The sequence below is a fragment of the Hyperolius riggenbachi genome, chromosome 3, assembly GCF_040937935.1.
Source record: "Hyperolius riggenbachi isolate aHypRig1 chromosome 3, aHypRig1.pri, whole genome shotgun sequence".
Lineage (NCBI taxonomy): Eukaryota > Metazoa > Chordata > Amphibia > Anura > Hyperoliidae > Hyperolius > Hyperolius riggenbachi.
The window spans coordinates 133,251,336-133,273,358 of NC_090648.1; the positions used below are offsets into that span (position 1 = coordinate 133,251,336).

The following is a 22,023-nucleotide window of genomic DNA, read 5'->3' on the forward strand; positions in this document are numbered from 1 at the left end:
CAGGTATTTTTAAGGCACAGTTTATACTGACCTGAGGAAGCAGGAGAGTAAACTCATTGTTCAATTTTGTGTGCGCAAGAAAAATCTTTTGCAGTTACACTGGTGTGTCACACTGTTGAGGATTTAAGGCCTTGCCTCTCTTAGCATTATGTATAGATTGAAATATAATATATCTCAGTCAGAAGCTTGCCCTGAGTGCCTCCACCCAAACATTTTAGTTACACCAGACCTCCACAGGAGGTGCCATATTTTAAGTTTTAGTGCAAAACCATAAAGACCCCCGGGAGAGCGGCCACCCAGGAGCAGGCTACCCTGGCAAACCGAGCGTGTACAGTTTATTTCCTGCAGGCTGAGACGGTGGTTGCAGGGCTCTGCGAACCATCTTTGTGAGCATAAAACTTCCATCACTTATCCTCCACCCCCATACTCAACAATACTGCACCATTGGGCTCCTGGTCTCTCTGTTTCACTTCAGGTGACCCTGGACTTAACCTCAGGATTCACCAACTACCCATCATTTTATGTGCTCTAAATGTAGCTACAGTCCCGGGCTGACATCTTATCTTTTCAAGCTTGTCAAGAAGAAGGAAGACGGAGCACCGGCTCTGCTAGCTAGGATTTATTGCGAATACAATGGCAGTACAGGCATACCAGATAGGACTTAGGCCGGTATCCTCACCTAAGACCTATCTGGTATGCCTGTCCTGCCATTGTATTTGCAATAAATCCTAGCAAGCAGAGCCGGTGCTCCGTCTTCCTTCTTCTTGACAAGCTTGACATGTTTTCATGAGCACAACTCTGAAAGGGGTGAATACTTTGAAAGGGGTGAATACTGACAGCCAGCATCTGGTGCCAACCTACCTATACTCTATCTAACAGTATCTTATAGTTTCAGTATTCTGGCAGTCACCCTTGCACTGTATGTGAGAGAAGGGTGCATCACTCATGAGCAGGGCAGTTTCTAGACTAAATTGCACCCAGGGCGAGAGAGTAAAAATTGCGCCCCCTTCCTTCCCACCCCCATAGACTCGCAAACCCTTACTCTTCAGGGACAGTCACACAGCCACAGGTCACAAGTAGATCTGCCTACTTACAAGTGACCAGTCGCTCATCCAGGAGGAAGCAGGGACCAGGAAAACACACAGGCGAAGAGAGCCCGGAAAGCCAAATCCTCCATAGGCGCCGCGCACTGGCAGCTTGCAGTACCGCTACAGGACATCAGGTGTCATCACGCCGTGACGTGATGATGAATTGACGCCTAACACAGGCAGCCCAGGAGGAGTCAAGGAAGGTGATTGCACTGGTAATCTTCTTTCTTCTTCCATTTGGCTGCACCGCGCATCACTAGCAGTTATTTTTTTCTGCCTGTGCCCCTTCTTCTACTTGCTGGTCTGCACCCAGGGCAGTCACCCGGCCCGCACTGTCCAAGAAACAGCCCTGCTCATGAGTGGCCTAGGAAGCATGTCCCCTATATACAGCCCTAACTTTAACAACGCACTAAACAATAAACAATGCAGCTAATGCCATTTCTGCTTCTCTTCAACACACTAGCAGTAGACTCAGCAGCTCAAAACAAATTAAAATATCCAATACTCCATAGAATATTCCAATGCCAGATGTGCTCTGCAGCTGTGAGAAACAGCATGCTCCCACAGCCTTCAGTGCAATTTACACTTATCTTCTGTCAACAAAACAATGTGTGAGATGGAGAGGCCCCAGTCAGTGAGCTAGGGATGGGTACAAGTAATGCAGTTGTGAGATGTGTGAAATGAGCTTTGTTACAGCATGTTACCTTTTATTGTTTATCTACCCACAATTCTTGCAGGTGCCACCTACATTTTCTTGCTCAACAGGAGCCTGATGTACCTAATTAAAGAATGAGCAGTTCAGGGTCAGACAGAGGGTGCATGTTAGCAGTCAGACTAAAGTAATCAAATTTAGGCAAATATATATTTGAAGAAGAAACAAGAACATGACCATTAAGATATTATTAGTTTAAAACAAAACAAAATAAATAAATAAATAAAACATGCTGTTGTGGACTTGAAATTCATAAGTCAACCATCATCATTATCGAGCAAATCTTTAAGAACTCAATTTACCTTTAATGCTTGATTAATGAGTCAGAGTACTTTGATAGCATTCAATAAAAACAAATTGTTTCACTTATCTCTAGCAGAGGATGCTGCAGAACATAAAATTAGGGCCTGATTGTGTGCTTGTTAAAGTGAACCTGAACCAACAAGTAAAATTATTTAAAATAAACACATGATGTATCTGCAAATGAATATTATGTACTTACCATCAGTTCCCCTCCGAAGCTCACCATTTCTTCTAACAACGATTCTTTCCAAGCAATTGTCAGACTTTTCTCTCAAGAAACTAAAAGCCTTGGGGCCCTTTTCCACTATTTCAGTTTCTGTCAGTTATAACTGAAAGGGCAACTTATGTGCAAGGTAATGTCCATGTTTCCCTATGGCTCAAGTTATATTATTGGTTAACCGACTGTTGACCTGGAAGCTGTTATGGGGTCATTGCCATTTTTAAAATGGAGAACGGAGATATATATCGATCACAGTGGACAAACAGGCCGTTTGAGAGGAGAAAGAAATTGATAAGCAGACTATGTGGGAGGAAAGTATATTGAATAGTTTTTATTGAGTTTCTTCATATAAACAAACTGTGGCATACCAATAGCGTAGACTATTGATATCATCCAAGTAAACACTATACAGTAAATCCTATAACAGATATAAAAACTTGATTAAGACAGTATGTTGGTGTGAAAGGTTTCCTTTATCCTATTGACAAAGTAAACCATATAATAGAAAAACATAATGTAATAGCTAGTATGTTAGTATGACAGGATGCTGATAGTATAAATTATAGGCTTTGTCATGTAGGAGATCTGAAGTGGTCAGAGGTACCACATGTCATAAAGGGAAATGTAAGAATCTATACGTTGGTTGCTATTAGCAACAACACTACACCTTCGTTCGGCACCATATCACAGGAAGTGTAATAACTTGACTCTCATCACAGCAAGCAGCATAGGAGATAGAACTTCTTAGATGTCATCAAAGTCTCAGGAGTTTATTCAGTAAACAGATATACAGATGCTTATCTCTACACAGCGAAACAATTGTTCTGTAGTAAGTCCTCTTTGCGTTGCAGCTCTTGGTTCCATTGCATGGCAACCAGGTTTTCTCTTACGTTACATCTATACTACGTGGCACTTAGGACTAAATACAGCATACAGTTAGATAATATGACAAAACATTACAAAAAGAGTAAAGGGTGGGAGTCATCAGCCAGAAGTCAGAAGCAGCAAAAGAAGTAGCCCCCCTCGGAAGCTCGTTATCTCTTCTTATACTAAACTCTAAAGAGTTAAATGTGACATCATCTGAGCAGGGATGGATCACTAACTCATTGCCTGCTATTGGCTAAGACCCCGTGAGATACCCCGTGGTATCATGACAAGCACAGTCTTTTCTGCGCATAGCCTGGGAAATCCCATGTTTCAGGCACCAGTCATCTTGTTCTGAGGAATAACTTTGTTTACTGTACTTGGCTTGATGTTTACAGAACAAGACTGCCTATCTGTCTGCACAGTAGCCTTGTACAGTTCGAACCACACTGTTCTTCAGTGCTTCTAGAAATCCTCTTTAAAGGTATACTCTGCAAATCAAGTCTTTTAACTTACCTCAGTTAAAGTAACTGAGGCCTACGAATTCAATCATATAATACTTAAATATAATACTTAAACTCTAACAGAAAAGTGGGAGGAAAGTATGATGTGTGTATGTTTATTTTGGGGTCAATTCAGAAAAGGTTGTGCAGGGAAAAAATCTTGTTGGGAAAATACCGCATTCTGTATTTTAGACTTTTGTGTGCTAATTCATAAAAATCTTTACAGTTGCGATAGAAATGCGGTATTTTCCCAAACTAAAGCTTGCGATAACATGAGAAGCTGCCTGAGTTGATACATTTTCTCTGTGCAGAGACAGCAGAGAAACATCCCAAATTTCCCTTTAGATGTGCATTTTTTATACTGCCTATGTTTGCCCTGAATCTGCACTGAATCTGTCTATTAGTCTTTCTAAACAATCTATTTAATTGCCACAGCTTAGAAGAACTTCAAGAAAAGTGGCCTATGTGTCTGCTCTCTCCACCCCTTACTAAGCGTTGCTTAACTTTTCATCTCCTCCTAATGCCACACCATGTTTTCCAGCTATCCTTCTCCTATACCTTTTACCCAATTCCCTGAATATCAGATGATTTCACTCACACTGGCATTGCTGTACATCTAAAGCATTATATGTGGATGAAACAGACTAATACACATCACAGCTTGCAGCAATTCATTTTCACCCTGTGATGAAGACTAGAGCAGGTCAATACCAGTGATCCTTCAAGCCTTTGTTTGTTTTTCCGTTATTGGTTTCTACATGGCTACCGTCCAATGAGACTTTCCTACTCACATTTATCCTACATCTTCCGGGTCTGCAGACAGACATGTACAGACAGCTATATGTTCAATAAGTACAAGCAAGACACTTGTACTTGTCTACATCCAACTAAAATTAATAAATACCTTATCGGAATCTTTGACCTTTTGATGGCAAGCTGCAAAAGCCATGTGGTAGAGCTATCATACACTGCCATGCATCTCAATCTATCAATCTTGGAGAAGAACTGCTTGGCTACTCTATAATACATTTATTGGTTTCACATTCCAGATTAACAGCAGCTGATAAAGTACGCATCATGACGGATGAACAGCAGGACCCGCTCAGCGCTTTCATCAGAACGATGGTTTTCTTCGGAGATAAAGCTGACTGATCACTGAGGAGAAGAAGAAAAAAAAACACAAATGGGAAACTGTGGTATCATCTCTGATTGTGTTTTTACTGGGCTCTTGAATTTTGAAGGTGTCTGTGAAGAATGGTCCCAGTAGAGTGGGCCAGTAGATTCAGGCTAGCAGATTCATCTCTGAGTATGTAATTTGTACTGGAATGGTTGCAATAGCCTCATATAATATAATTACTTACTATTGTAGATCGTTAGAAATCTTACACACACACACACACACACACACAGACACACACACACACACACACAGACACACACACACACACACACACACACACACACACACACACACACATGCATCACACAGACACACATTGTATTTTGTTTTGCATTTAAAGAAGAACTTTAGTGAAACGGGGGATAAAATAAATCATTACATTGCAAAGTGAGAAGTTAAAAAATAGAAGACAGATCAAGAAATGATTGATATTTGTCATGTAATTTGTTCATATTGTTTGATCCACAATCAGCCTGCAGGTCATCATTCACTACTGGCAGACATGAAGAAAAAAATAGACAGCACCAACTGCCTTTACCTATAACCACACCTACTAACAATGCAATAGGCTTAAACGTTTTTTTTTTCTATAGATATACATACGCATAGAGGGAGATAATGGTTGTTTGGCAGTTGGAAACAGTTATAATTTCCCACAATGCAACAAGGCTCACAGACAGGAAACTGTCAGGACCTAGGTTCTGAAATCACACTGTGGGAGGGGTTTCACCACAATATCAGACATACAGACACCCCTGGGCCCTGATGATCTAGTAAAAAAAAAAAAAGTAAAGATTTCTCATGGGAAAGTTACGGGCTATTGATCCTTGGTTACAGTTCCTCTTTAATACATTAACCCTCCTGGCAGTGACCCCGACCTAAACTCGGGGTAGCCGCCGCAGAGGATATCTCTGCCCCAGGAGGGATTTTTTATATTAAATTTGCTTTAGCCTTTATAGCTAGCACTTCGCTAGCTACCATCGTCCCCCAAGTCCCTCCGTTCTTTTTTGATTGCCCCCGATCACCGCTGTTATACGTACCCCCCACCGGATCTCGTGATGATGCAGCCTCTCCAATCAGCTCCAGGCTTCGCTATGGGGAGGATTAGGATTGCGCATGACGTCAATGACGTCAGACGTCATGTCCGATCATCGCCATAGCGATGACTGAAGCTCATTGGGGAGGCTGCGGCTCTCGCGGGATTGCGGCTAGATAACGTATATCGTCAGCGATCGGGGGGATCAGATGGGTGCTGGGGTCTTGGGAGACAATGGTAGCTAGCCTGGTGCTAGCTACAAAGGTTAAAGCAAATTTAATTCAAAAAATCCCTCCCGCGGACGCAGCCTCAGAAACTGCGTACCACCAGGCAGGTTAAGCTCCAGGGGGAGTATTTTGACTGTCCTTGTAAAAGCCTCCCAATGGGTCCTTAGTTTAATGGGCAGCTTCACTAATCAATAGGGAGGTTCTGTAGGTCAAATCACTTTAATAATCATTTCCTTTTCATAATATTTCATATTGAGTATTTTAACTTGCAGTGTTCACTCGATGATCATTTTGTATTGTCTTTCTATTGGGTATCAGCTACTAATTGTAATGGAATTCAGTGCTTGGTTACAGTTCCTCTTTAAGTTCAAAGCGCACCTGTAGGGAAAAAAGTGCCCTAAATGGGTACTTACCTCAGTAGTAGGATGCTTCTGGATGATCCAGTTGCTTCCCCCTACCCGTTCACCTTGCCATTCCAGCCCTGGGACCCCCTGAACCTTGACAAGGGCTTGTTGAAGAGATGTGCGCTGCTGTGCTCCCATCCATGAATAGGCAGTGGTCTGGAGCAGGATGTCAAACGCCTCTGGAGTTTCCAGCATTGCATTATCTTATGTGGATCTAAGTATCTGGCACTGCCGTCCCCTCCATCACCACTCTGTTCAATGTAATTAAGAAATTACACTGGCATGCATCCAAGGATGGCGCCGATGGCCCTGACACCTCCCCCTGATGCCGTGTCACCACATTGCTCTAGTGGGAGGAGGTAGATACCCTCCAGATCCCTGTCACTGTAGCATTTTCTGGATCACCCATGTCCTTCCTGGACACCGGAAATCAGTAAGGTCTGGGCAGGGGGGGGGGGGGGGGTCGTGGGTGATCCAGAAATTGGATTTGAAAGGGTTAAACATATTAGTCCTCAATATAACAAACCTAGGCTTGGAAAACTGGTAGTAACCTCAATATCTGGTAATTTCTCATTTTAAAAAAATGAATAGGAAAACACTTAAAAGACTCCAGAGATATACTTTTGCTTTCTGTCAAATTAGGTCTTGGTAAAGAGCTAGGAATTGTATACACTTGTCTTCTTCTTGAGAAATAGCATCTATACATTATTAATCCTTTCCATGCCTATTGGTAGTATTAATTGCCTCAGCTAGGCTGAAGAGCTGCCGTAGACAAGAAAAATAACCTTCCTGTATATATGATTTCTTTGTAAGTAAGAAAGGCATTTTTAAACAACTCCATGTAAGATACAGAACATTGCTGAAGAAGTTGTTTGAAAGTGTCCAGGAGTACGAAGGACTGTAGGTAGAATCATTACATTAGAAGTCTCAACAACTGAACAAGCCTCTATACTCCTCATACCATTTTCCAAGAAAAGAGCAGCTTTGTTCCATAATGGATTCACTGTTCCTGAAACTCAAACTCTAATTCGCCCAGCCTAACATACTGGCTATGTCAAGTTGTTCTCAGAAGTTGAAACTGCCTTCAAGTAGTTTATCGAATAGCTAAAACTTTAGCTGGACTATACCCACTAAAGGCTTCTGATTGGACATTACTCAGCACATGTTTAGTGGATACGGGAATTGCTGAGCAAAGACTGAGGCAGCAGGACAGATGGTCTGCAGAGGTACCTGTAGATCTTGGCATGCAAATAAACCAACCTTTGCTAAGATAAATGAGACTGGGCATAAAAATCTGAAGTGTTTACTGAAGTAACATGTTAAAGGAAAAAAGTGGCCCAAAGGGGTACTCACCTCATTAGAGGGAAACCTCTGCATAATCCAGAGCTTCCCCTATTCCAGCGCTGTCCCTACAGCAAAACAACAGCTCGTTGACAGCTTACTCATGCACAGCATGAGTGGCCTGAAGGACTTCACGTCATAAACATATGTATTTTCTTCTTACTGTTACTGACTAACCCAGACCAAGGATGTCCATCAGTGTATAGGATTGGCATCAGCCAGCCCAGAAGCAAGCTATGCTAATTATCAACAATGCCACACTGAAGAGTATGTATTGCTCCAAAATGTTTGACTTCTTCAGGTAATGAGACAGTGGCCTATAAGCAATTAACTTTTTCTCCGGTTTTTCTCCTCGCCTCTTCCTGTTTACAACGTAATGCAACGTTACATGACGGGTGTGAACGGGAAGTGAAGTGATTGCGGTACTTTGCATGGAGTCGTCAGGGATCTTAAAGATCTGATCTGCCGCCCGTGACTTGATATAGCCAAACGATGCTAAGTTACGTTTGCATGATCGTGCTTCTGTACTAACATCGTGAGTACATGGAAACGACTGCTCGTTGCTCAACAAATTGCCGGTCATCAGGAAAATCGTTGGTAAAATCGCAATGTGGGTACACAGCTTTAGAATGATTTTGACAGTACTTTTTCACCTAATTTTTGGTAATTTTTTTTGAATTGCAGACTGCTGTTTGCTGTAACATCATTTTAAACAGAAGATGAACAATAATCTCCTAGGAGAAAACTTGAGAGAAAAAGAAGATTGAATAAGAGCTATGTGTTTTCAGAGCTTTTCTTTTTTACTATTATTTAACTGCAGGGGACATGCTCAGGAAAATAACTTCACAAAAATCAAGGGCACATAAAAATTAAAGAGCCATTCTTAAAAAAGAAACTATAGTCTATAACAATGAGTAGTTGTATTTATGAACACATATTGTATTTTTAATGTAGATTACTTAACCTCCTGAGCGTTCTGGACGAGCTGAGCTCGTCCAGAGATGCCGGAGGGTGCCGCTCAGGCCCTGCTGGGTCAATTTCAATCAAATAAAAAGGAGCACACGCAGCCGGCACTTTGCCAGCCGTGTGTGCTACCTGATCGCCGCTGCAGCACGGCGATGCGCCCCATGCAGCGGCGAAAGAGGGTCCCCCCAGCCGCCCGAGCCCAGCACAGCCGGACCAAACAGTTCCGGCCAGCGCTAAGGGCTGGATTGGAGGCGGCTGACGTCAGGACGTCGGCTGACATCCATGACGTCACTCCGCTCGTCGCCATGGCGACGAGGAAAGCTAAACAAGAAGGGCCACTCATCGCGGCCCTTCTTGTTACTTCTGATCGCCAGAGGCGATCAGAAGTGCGGATTAGGAGCGCCCTCTAGTGGGCTTTCATTTATTAAAAAAAGAACGTCCGGTCGCCAGCCTGGCGATCTTAATAGAAAGCCAGGCAGGATAATGAATAAAATGTTATATAAATAAAGTTGAATTCACAGTAGGACACTATTTAGTGAGGTGACATAGAGTAGGCGGGGGAGCGGCGAGAATGACAGTATACATGTAAACAGCCTGCTGATGACACGCTGTGTGTCGCTAGCATGGCAGTTTACTTTGGGGGGCATAGCAGAGCGCAGGGGGTGCCTGGGGGGATATAATATAGCAACAGAGGCTGGGCATTATATGCAGACCCAGCCTCTGTATGCAATTAGGATTTGTAAAACCCACCTCGGGTTCTCTTTCTGTGACTGGAGCTTGAGATTGTCATGTTATGGTGCTTACAGTACACTATTCATAGTACTGATCCTCATTTAAGGAATATGGCATTATTAAACAGTCAAACGTGTTATTTTTTCCTCTCTTTTTTATATAAAGAGGTCCCTTTGTTTATACTTTATAAGTACTCTCATAGCCCACACTGGCTCTTTTCAAGATGACAGAAGGAGAGTTAAAAACAAAACACTGTTCCTGCCATATCCATGCTGGACTTGTAAAATAAAATGCTGTATTAATTAGTTTTAGAAGTATGTGCTTTAGTTATGGTAATTAATTACTTCAGTTAATTAGTGCCATAAAAGAGTTTTGTTTTTTTGAATTTATAATTGACATTTAAGATCATATCTGTGGGATGGCATTAGCCATTTAAAACTGATATCAGTTAATGACAAATTACTTGCTATAGCTTTGAATAATAAGAACACTGATATTGGGGGAATCCTGTCAATTGCAGTTGAAATGTATTGTAGATTCTACAAAAGTAAAAAACATATCACATTCCAACTCTCCTATGTTTATCCAGAAGGAGATAAACTCAAACCTAAGTAAAAGGCTATAAGGCTAAGCACTTTATAAAATCACTTTAAAAGAAGGAAAGGTGGTGGATTTATCTTATCTAGGGAAAAGACCACACTGTAGGTAAAAAAAAATGTTTACTGGACACAACAACTAATTTTTGGGATAAACCCACTTTTTGCAGGCCAAAGTGTAAAGAGGAACTTAAACAAATGATTAAGTGTATTCTCAAATAGATCATCAGGGTGATCTGTGTGGCTGATATTGTGGTGAAACTCCCCCCACATTGTGATGTCATGACCATGGTCCTGCCAGTTTGCTGTCTATAAACCTCATTGCATTGTGGGAAATAACGTCAATCAAGGAGAGGGAGGATTTTACAATGGGCAAACACTGATTAAATAATTTATACGTGAATATTGTAAAAAGTAAGCAACAGTATTCATTATGTTATTGTCCTCTTAAGGTGTCAATGAATTGCTGAATCAGAGCAGAGTACCTCTACTACAACAACACATTTAACTGCCATTTATTCATTAGCACAATAGATGGTGTCTCCCACAAAACGCATTTTTGTGTCCAATAAACATTTTTTTTTACCTAACATTTGGTCTTTTCCCTACATGAGATATGTTCACCACCTTTTCTTTCTACACTGTTTTTAATGACTTTATGAGTTTCTTTGGTACCTTCTTGTAGACTTTTACTTGAGTTTGAGTTTATATTTTCCTGGACTAATTAACTACTTTCATAGTTATTGTTTTGACATCCACTTGAAGCCTTTCATCATTTTTACGCTCCCCTATTGCTAAGCCTTCGGAGTGAGATTATTATTATTATTAATTTATATAGCACCAGCATCTTCTGTGGCACTGTACAATAGCATACAGGGTATAACAACACAAAGTATACAATACAACAGTTGATACAAGACAAGAGGGTAGAACAGCTAAAGCAGTGAACAAATTAACTACATATTTTACACAGGGGTGGGAGGTATGTACACCCTTTACACAACATAGTGAGACAAAAGGGGAGGAGAGCCCTGGCCAGAAGGCCTTACAGTTTAAATGTTTAAGGTATAGGACAGTAGGTAAAGAGAAGCTGTAAGTGGAGTGGTAGAAATGGTGGTTAGTGGGCAGTGTCCTAGGTAGGAGAGTATGCTTGCCTGAAGAGGTGAGTTTTCAGATTGCGCCTAAACACAGCAAGTCTGGATGAGTGGCGGATGTGTTGAGGGAGAGTGTTCCAGAGAAGGGGAGAGGATCGAGAGATTATAGTAATTGGTACCTTACAATCCAAGTGTGGATGGGCTTTCATTCTACATATACCTTGTGGCTGGTTGTCTTCTATCTCTGAGTATACATTCTGTAGACCTTATTTTATTTTTTGTCAAAATTACTACACTAAAAGCGGCTCTTGCTTTTGAAAGACCTCAAGACAATACGCTTTATATTTTTTCAAGTTAGTTTCTTGCAGATGTGTAACCACAAATTTTAAAGCCCAACAATCCTTTGATCAGTGCCAGTCTTGGCCACATATCAGCAATTATGCTTTCAGCTCCCACTGTCCCCCATGGAACAAATTGGACACGGAAATGAACAGTGACATCCAGCATACAATACATGCAGAGCGAAAAGTGTATTCTCTGACTTGAGCAACCCACACAGGAAACACATCCCAAGCACCTCCTTCCTGAGATTTGCTACCTACATTTAAAGAGGAACTGTAACCAAGGATTGAACGCCATCCCAATCAGTAGCTGATACCTCCTTTCCCATGATAAATCTTTACATTTTCTCAAATAGATCATCATGGGGCTCTGTATGGCTGATATTGTGGTGACCCCCCCCCCCCAAGAGTGGGATGTCAGCACCTAGGTACTGACATCAGACTGTGGAAGCCTTGTTGCATTGAAGGTAATAACAGACAGTAGTAACTTACTAGTAAGGAGGAAACATTTCCCAAAATGAAGGCAGTATCAGGTTAAGGATAAACTGGGCCCCTTTCATCTCTTGGTATTCCCATTTTGTGTTTTGGCTATTATGTAACACTGTCAAAGAAATGATAAGGGCCACCCCTAAAGTAGAGTTATGTGTACCAGAATGGATGAAAGAAAAAGTGTAGGGTTTAAAGGCCTAGTACAAGTCACATATGTACATACCGGCTATAAAACATTATCTCATTAAAATCAAGATTTTATATTAAAAATGTCTTTAACATGCTTGCCTTAACTAAAACGCTGCATCCCCGTGGCTGAAATCTAACTAAATCCCCCCTAACTCCCCCTCGCAAAATCCACAACTTTCTTGGTTGTGGATTTTGCTGTCCAGCGAGGCAGAGCTTTCAGCTGCAGCTCTGCCTCTACATGCGTCTATCTCCGCCTCTCCCCCGCCCCTCTCAGTGAAGGAAGACTGAGAGGGGTGGGCAGAGGCGGCGATCCTCGCTGATAGACGCGCTGAGAGGCAGAGCTGCAGCTGAAAGCTCTGCCTCTCCCGGAAGTGCTCCCCGCAGTGTGCTCCAGGGAGTTAGGGGGGATTTAGTTAGAGTTCAGCTGCGGGGATGCAGCGTTTTTGTTAGGGCAATTATGTTAAAGACAATTTTAATATAAAAACTTGATTTTAATGAGACTTCAGAGTCTCTTTAACATAACTTAAATGTGGCCCTGCCTCTATTGATGATGCCTAACTCTAACCCCCCCCCCCCTTCTCCCACGTTACAATCTTTGACATGATAAGCGTTGCGTTTACTAATAAAAATGCCTTCCGGCCTTCCACCAACATCCACAGTGCCTGATTACTATAATAACAATAATTATCACCTGTACAATGGCATAGCTACAATTAACATTATGAGCTATAGGGCGCCCATTTTACTGAAGGGGGGGGGGGCAAATTACCTGCTTTGCTTGCTTATAAATGGCTACAAAATGAGACAATCTTTATAGCAGTTAAAGTTCAAATGACATGTTGCTGTATAGAAGAGCCTACAAATAAAGCAAAGTGTACCGAAATGGCACTGAATGTACCGAAAGTAGCTGCCAATGTGAAAAAGCATAAGGAGAATAATTTGATTGAGTTGCGTAACAGTAATTGATAATTGACAACATTTTTGGTTATTTGACTAATGCTGAATAACCAAACCAAATGAAAGATTTCAGACTGCTTCCTACCTCGACACACTAAAAGACAGTATAATTGGGAAAGCGGCCAGGAAAGTGGGTTACTTTGTACTATTCAGGACACCGAGGTGGAGGAGATAAGAGATTATACGCACACAGAGCTGTCTGATTTTGCTAAGCAATACAGACAGAAGACCGGGGAGCTTTTACTAAACTGGTTATTAAGACTCAGGGATAATGGTGCAGATGCTGTATTTTTGTCTGGGAAAGAGACTGTGCTTATCTCAACAGTGGCTGCTCCTTTTTTGAACTAAAGGTGTGCAAACATCAACGTTTTGAAGGCTTTAAATCATTTGTAATCATTCTGGGAGTAATTTTGATGTCTTTAAACACATTTCTGCCTGCTCAGCCTGACATAATGCAAGTGACAAGTAATCGGATGTGCCAGATATTTTCAGCCACCTGTTTTGTCTCATGGCATCTCCTGCCTTTTCCTCCCAGCCTCTTTCCATAGGATAGTGCATGCCTCTCAGCTGAAACAAACCTGCATGAACGGTCACTGCTTGACTGCGACTTTTGGCTGAAAATATTACGAATGATTGTTCTGCATGGCAGAATCCAGGTGACTGTACATTAAAGTGAACCGAGCACCATTTTTACTACCCAGGCTATCTCAATAGCACATTAAATATGTATGCAAACAATGTGGCTCCTCAATTAAAAAAACTTCAAATTTACCTCTTCTTTTTACATTAAAAGTTTAGCAGAGGGTTTTATTACCTACTTCTGAATCCGGCCCAACTGCAGGAGTTTCAGGCAGAAGGACTGATGTAATTATTGTATTGCACACATTGGCACAGAGCAAAAAAAGCTTTCATCGACAGGGAGGGGTAGATAAAACATTGTGTTTCAAAGAGTTTTCAGAAGTCGCATATGGTATCTTCACACTTTCCCTTGGATAAATAATGGGCAGCTAGAAATGGAGGGGGGCATGGCAGCTACTATAACTATTAGAAACCAGGAAAAAACAGTGGTGCTTGTTTCCCTTTGAACATGGCCTGGTAAATAATGCTTATAGCAATGTTGCTGACACTTTGAGGTGAAAGTTTACACTGAAAAAAATAATTTTAGAGTCTGCTTTTTCATTCTAATATGCAATTTAGGGATGTCAGCACCAGCAGCCCAGCCTCTCAGTCAAATGCTTTTCTTCTAGCAAACAGAAACGCATTTGACAACCTTCCTGTCATTCATCGAATGTGTCACATCTTTTTACCCCCACATGGGGACATGTAAGCGCTGCGGTTAGCTGAACCTGGAGGCTACATGTAATGTCCAGGATAAAACAAGACAATGGGAAATGGTGGATCAAGCAAGGTGTTTGAATGACTGACAGTAAACAATTGTACCAACAGCTGTCCATTCATTTGAACAGACAGTGCTTAAGCCAGGGGCGAGCCTGGGGTGCCTGGCACCTGGGTGCAAGATTTTCTCTGGCGCCTATGGGAGTGGTTAAATTTACCGCGCCCAACCACATAACCACACCAGTGTCCTGCCTAATCACACCCACACCTTCCACCTCTTTCCGCTTGCATGTGATACCCCATTCCTACCCCTCTTCCATGGGCTTGCTCCTGGCTGGCTTTGGCTTCCTGCGAGTCTGCTAGTCTCTGGACTGACTCAGGCTGAGAGGCTCTGCGAGTGCGACGCAGTCACACACTGCGTATTTATGGCTGCCTGCGGCCACCCTACTCTCGCTGTCGTAGGCTCCTCCCCCCGCCAAGCCCAAGCGTGAGGTGGGCTGCCTGTATCTTTCCCGTTGCGCCACGCAGCCTGCCAGTGTTACCAACCTTTCACGTTATTTTTTTACTGACAAATACCTAAAAATTTACTGACAAAAGATTACTTTTACTGACAAAATTTCCCCACTAAATGCACATAAGAGACAGCTTTTCCCCATGTAAATGCACATAACAAGAGACAGCTTTTCCCCATGTAAATGCACATAAGAGACCGCTTTTCACCAGCAAATGCACATAACAAGAGACCGCTTTTCCCCAGCAAATGCACATAACAAGAGACCGCTTTTCCCCAGCAAATGCACATAACAAGAGACCGCTTTTCCCCAGCAAATGCACATAACAAGAGACCGCTTTTCCCCAGCAAATGCACATAACAAGAGACCGCTTTTCCCCAGCAAATGCACATAAGAGACCGCTTTTCACCAGCAAATGCACATAATAAGACAGCTTTTCACCAGCAAATGCACATAAGAAGACCGCTTTTCACCAGCAAATGCACATAAGAAGACAGCTTTTCACCAGCAAATGCACATAAGAAGACAGCTTTTCACCAGCAAATGCACATAAGAGAGATTTTCACCAGTAAATGCACATAATGACAAACAGACAGTGTCCCCAGAATATGTAGCCAGGGATATATGTCCCCAGGATAGGTAGCCAGGGGGTATATGCGCCCAGGATAGGTAACCAGGCGGTATATGCGCCCAGGATAGGTAGCCAGGGGGTATGTGCGCCCAGAATAGGTAGCCAGGGGGTATGTGCGCCCAGGATAGGTAGCCAGGGGGTATGTGCACCCAGGATAGGTAGCCAGGGGGTATGTGCGCCCAGGATAGGTAGCCAGGGGGTATGTGCGCCCAGGATAGGTAGCCAGGGGGTATGTGCGCCCAGGATAGGTAGCCAGGGGGTATGTGCGCCCAGGATAGGTAGCCAGGGGGTATCTGTGCCCAGGATAGGTAGCCTGGGGGTATGTGCGCCCAGGATAGGTAGCCAGGGGGTATGTGCGCCCAGGATAGGTAGCCAGGGGGTATGTGCGCCCAGGATAGGTAGCCAGGGGGTATGTGCGCCCAGGATAGGTAGCCAGGTGGTATCTGTGCCCAGGATAGGTAGCCAGGGGGTATGTGCGCCCAGGATAGGTAGCCAGGTGGTATCTGTGCCCAGGATAGGTAGCCAGGTGGTATCTGTGCCCAGGATAGGTAGCCAGGTGGTATCTGTGCCCAGGATAGGTAGCCAGGGGGTATGTGCGCCCAGGATAGGTAGCCAGGTGGTATCTGTGCCCAGGATAGCTAGTGAGTGACAGGAGCGCGCCCCGCCGCCGCCGCTCCCTCCTCCGCTCCCCCCTCACCTTTCAGCAGCCCTTAGTCAGACCTCAATCAGCGGGCTACCCGACCAGGAAAAGGGCGCCGGACGCACCCGCTCTATATGCGGAAGTGATGTCACTTCCGCATATCAGTGCGGCGTGCTAGGTCCTAGCGCCCGCCCGCCTGATCGAGGTCTGACGCGGCAGCTAGAGGGAGGGAGCTTGAAGCGGCGGCCACAGGGGGAGAGCGAGGCCGGGCGAGCGGGGCCGGGCGGCGCCTCTCAGAGGCAGGCGCCTGGGTGCCTTGCACCCGCAGCACCCGCCCAGGCTCGGCCCTGGCTTAAGCAACAAGTGCCACGATCATCATGTGATGCAGTTCAGTGCCTGTATGAACTGGTCCTAACTCAAATGTGGATGGTCTTCTTCTGCCACTCAGTTCCCCCTGGGTTAATAGCAAAGCCTGATACATCTCTGACAGCATGGATCTCCTTTCAGGCACATATTCTCAAAATTAAAGTAGTTCCTCTTAAATATCTGTCACCCAACAGAAGTAAATATTTTTCTAGTTCTGGTAGGCACTCGGTGTCAAATCTTGCTTTTAACCGTGTGCACGTTCCTTGATGAGTTGATGATGTCAAGTTTAATATAGCTGGTGAGAAGGATGTCTACTTCCTGAACCACAGACTTTCAAAGCTGGAGGTTGCAGTCTTCTCCAAAAGCTTAGTCTGTGCCCCACCCCTTGTAATTTGACCAACAAGGTGATTTCAGAAAAAAAATGCATCAACTAGTTCTATTAAGGCTGCTGTTATTTGCTATTATCCTACAAATGCTATTTACAGGGCCGTAACTACAAGTGATGATGGGGCCCCTCAGCAAAACTTTGATGTGGCTCCACAATGTTCACACCCTTGGGGTCCATCTCACAAGAGTCATAATTCCACATATAGAGCAAAAGTGAGTGCACACCATTGATCTGCCTGATAACAATGATACACTTTATCAAGTGGTGCAACATCTGGTTAAGCACCTATAGCATAGTATTCAACAAGAGGCATAGAATCCAGGAGCAGCTCGCTTACGTAGTACAACTTCCATAACTTTAATCAAAATCTTCATAAAAATATAAGCAACATAATAGAAACAGTGCTATATACATTTTGAACACTAGTAGGTGGTAGATGTGCATGAGAAGTGTCAGTTGAAGGGTGTATAAGGGAAATTTAAAGGAGAACTGTAGTGAGAGGTATATGGAGGCTGCCATATGTATTTCCTTTTAAGCAACACCAGTTGCCCGGCAGCCCTGCTGAGCTATTTGCCTGCAGTAGTGTGGATCACACCAGAAACAAGCATGCAGCTAATCTTGTCAGATCTGTCAGAAATGTCAGAAACACCTGCTCTGCTGTATGCTTGTTCAGGGTCTATGGCTAAAAGTATTAGAGGCAGAGGATCTGCAGGATAGCCAGACAACTGGTATTGTTCAAAAGGAAATCAATATGGCATCTTCCATATACCTCTCACTACAGTTCCCCTTTAATGAAGAATAAAGCACAATATGGTTAAACAACAGGCATACATTGGACTACCTGATGGTTAGTCAAATGGGTAAATATACAGTATTTATGAAGGATGAGTGCACTAGAACTTTGTTTAAGTGATAAAAATATTAATGAGGGGGTGGGTTAAAACTTGGCACTGATAGGAGGGGTGGGGTATATATTGTATATAGCGGTGGGATTAATTCTATACTTTGGTGAGATTTGAGGGGTGGGCACACCTTTTAATAAGGTGTGGCTATAAAGTAACCTTTGCATATACAGTAAATGCATTGTATTTGGAAATGGGGTGATCTATTATATATATATATATATATATATATATATATATATATATATATATATGGAATATGCACTTTATATATGTATGTATGTATGTAATAGGCACTTGAATATGAATTAATTATGGGTATTGTGCATATCACAGTATGAGGTATAACAGTGGGATATAGTTGCACGGAATATGTACATTGTTATGATGAAATGTATTGCACTTTAGGGTTTGAATATTGTATATTGTTAGGATGAAATAATTAACTATAGGAATAGGTAGCAATTATGTTTGTTTTAATAATTATGCAGGACCGGCGCAGGGATCCCATTGCCTGCTATGTTAGTAGTAGTTGGGCATGAATATGTATGTGAGGGAGGTTGGGGTGGGCGAGATAGGTCTCGTCACACTGATTCTTGCAATGTTTGTAACCAGATGACGTGTGGGGGGTGGGCGGGCACAGAGGGAGTATGTAATGCGTTCTTTTTGCAATGTGACTCCAGCCCCTGATGAGACATTCTGACGAAACGCGTAGGGCGGAGCTTGGAGTCACGTGGGACGCAAACCAGGAAGTGGGTTGAGCGGAGACTGGAGCGTGCAGTGGGATTCGGCCACGGCAGTAGCTGACACTTCAGATAAGCGCTTTTTACCCTTTATATCTGGTACGCAGAATGTATGCAGGAGATTTTAGCCATTAAACTTCATGGTTTTACACTATGCAAAACCCGCTTTGTATCTCTTGAAGGTTTTGGTTTTAAGGAATCCTTGCCCAGGTGATTGGAGGGCTGATGTGCATATGAGTCAAGAGGTCACACGGTGAGTGTAACCCACTACGGGGACGCTGTACCCCACACCACTAAGTGTTCCTGGTGGAGGCTTAACACATCGGTCCTGAAGTGCTCCTCACTGGGTGTTTTTATCTGCAGCAGTATTGTGCTATGGAAAGTCTGTTTTTACAGGGAAATCCTATACCCCTTGTCTGTGGAAAACAGGATATTTGGATTGAGATTGCGGCTTTAATTGGATTGGAACTGGACTTGGAGAATATATGTGTTCTTGAGGAGCCAGCGTATCCCCTACTCATAATTAATTGGTGAAATAACAGTTTTATCAATAGCTGTGCTGTGGAGCGCAATCTTTAACCTTTGGGTATTGGAATAATAGAAACAATACTTATTGAATCCAGAAAGTAACTGGTGCAGGAGTCGGTGATGAAGCATATAAGAGGTGCGGAGGCTGGTCGGTCAACAATCGTTTTGCCCCTCTATTATAGTCTTTAAGAAGCCCTAATAGAGGGGCGAAGCAATTGTCGACCAACCATCCTCCGCACCTCTTATATGCTTTATCACCAACTGCTGCACCAGTTACTTTCTGGATTCGATAAGTATTGTTTCTACTATGTTGTCTATGTTTTTATGAAGATTTTGATGAAAGTTATGGAAGTTATACTACGTAAGTGAGGTGCTCCTGGATTCTATGCCTCACCAGGGTCATAAAACAAGTGTGGCCATAATGATATTCACACCCATAACAAACGTAGCCACAAAAACAACTGAACTGAAGGATAGACCCCTGTATCTTGTGATTAGTCCCAGATGAGGGGGGATTACCGTAGACAGACTAAACTCACTAAGTACATACAGGGTGGATTTCTCTATGTTTTTCTTCTGGTGTGTGCCAAGAGTTCAGGGCCACATTAACAGCAAATGGTACTATTGAACCCAGAAAGCTACATGTTTTAAATATATTCATTGAAAAAGTACAGGTGTGTGTAACACAAAGCTTTATGCATTGCTAGTTAATGCGCGTTTACTATTATATGCATAAAAAAACCCCCAAAAAACAGAGGCTTAACTAGGGCTTTAACTGCAAGTCATTACACAACAGAAAGATATTTGTTTCCTTCTCCTACTTCTTTCTACTTGAAACAAGCTCCACCAGCAGTGCCAATCATGGCAAGTGGCATTACACTCTCAAGTACAGAATGCATGGTAACATCTGACGAGAGATTTAGCAGCTTTTTTTGCCTTCTGTTCTGCTAAATGTTAGGCTGATCGTGGCAGTTGAAGTGCTGGCATGTTCGCTAACATGGTTTCACGTTTGATATTTAACTGGGAGGAGAGCAGACGGGAGCCTGATTATTTTTCATTTTGTTTACAGAAACAATAGCTGTCACGAGGCGTCTCGTAGCAATCCTTGCACGCTCCTTGTCAGTTACACTGGGGGGGCTAAACTGCAGAAGTGTGAAACGTTCAGAAAGCACAGCAAGAGAAATCTCAGAATAATGAATCCTGCACAAGCTGGATCCACGTGAGATGTCTGATAGACCAGAGATTTATTATGATCCTTTTTTTATGTTCTAACCCTTTATGTGGGTTTGACAGATTTAGGCATCAGGCTGTGATTTATTTCTGTGGGTTTTAGAAGTGGGTGGCAAATCAGCCACTGAGATTGTCCCTTTGTAAAAGCAACAGGGGTTGATGCTGTCCTGTTTTTGTTTTTTTAAACTGTTCTTATTTAACCAGAAATTGGATAGACAGTGAAATCAAAGTCACTGTAACCATTTAGCAGCCAATTTATTTAGAGGCTTACAAATGCTCCAGGCCAATTTATTTTAGCATTTTTTTTATTTATCTGTTACATTTCCTTGCTTCTAATTAGTACTGCTGTGATGTGTATGTATGGCCACTTGTCACTAGGGGGCAGTGTGAGGACTTCTGCTTTCAGTCTCTGTATTTTCTGCTAGCAGAGGGAGATCAAAGCATTCCAAAAATGTATGGTACAACGACGAGTTCTGCCAACTGAGGTTAAAAGCAGTGCACTTATTTCAAACAAGGTAATTCATTTTAAGATGGTAATAGGCTAAAGAGTACCTGAAGTGGTGCAGCTTAATGAGATATAAAATCCCTCAGACATTCACCTTTGTGTGAGGTGATAAATGGCAACACTTCCTCTGCTCAGTCAGTGGCATAGCGATAGGGGGTGCAGAGGTTGTGACCGCATCGGGGCCCTCCCTCAACTACACTATTAGCTTTTTATTGGTCCTGTGCTGGTAATAATCACTTCTATGGATGCTCTAAGTAGTGGTAATCATTTCCAAACTGTTCCCCATCCCCTTCTTGCACCTCTGACACTGTGGTTGTTCTTGGCAGGTGTTGGTGCACCTTATCAATTGTTATGTATAGAGTGCTTGGGGGGCCCCAATGTAAAACTTGCACCAGGGCCCCTAGCTTCTTAGCTATGCCACTGCGCTCAGTCATATCCCTTTTAGTACACATTCACATATAAGTTGTTCCCTATAAAAGCAGGAACTCAAAGCAATGGATTGGGAGACAAGTGCAACATGTTACCTGTGTGTTGTGTCGCATACAGCGAAGCATACCTTTTAATGAAGAGTATGCTTCACTGTAAACCTTAATATGAGCATTTTTGTGTCAGCGCACTGCTTACAGTGCATTATCGTGTAGCATCCGGTTGTACTGCAACGCTCCCGTCGCACTGTGAATGTCACATAGGTGGTGCTTTGCAGTTCGGTAGGCTGCGTTATGAAGCAGTCGTTACACCACACTGCAACACACCACTGTGAATGGGGCCTTAACTTTTTTATGGTCTTTGAATGCCTCTTACACTTCTATTATACTTCTTCTTAGTAGCTAGGTACCCTATCTGTTCTCTTGTTTGTTCTCTCGTTTATACATATAATACTAGATTGGGCTACCCATTTGTTTCCATCCTTTTTCTTCTCATTGGCATTGCTTTGTTTCTTACAATTGTAAAGGGGCCCATACACCTAACGATTTTCCCACTGATATACAGCAGATTCAATC

The 22,023-nt window shown here is 42.9% G+C and overlaps 1 long non-coding RNA gene across 1 annotated transcript in view; it reads right to left on the minus strand.

Annotated features, from left to right (window-relative positions):
- Positions 1-4,734: 4,734 nt before the first annotated feature.
- The window catches only part of LOC137561156 (uncharacterized), a 117,731-nt gene continuing 100,442 nt past the window's right edge, over positions 4,735-22,023 (minus strand). The window contains exon 4 of the long non-coding RNA XR_011029891.1: positions 4,735-4,845. This is a non-coding gene — a long non-coding RNA (uncharacterized lncRNA). The remainder of the gene's footprint in view (positions 4,846-22,023) is intronic.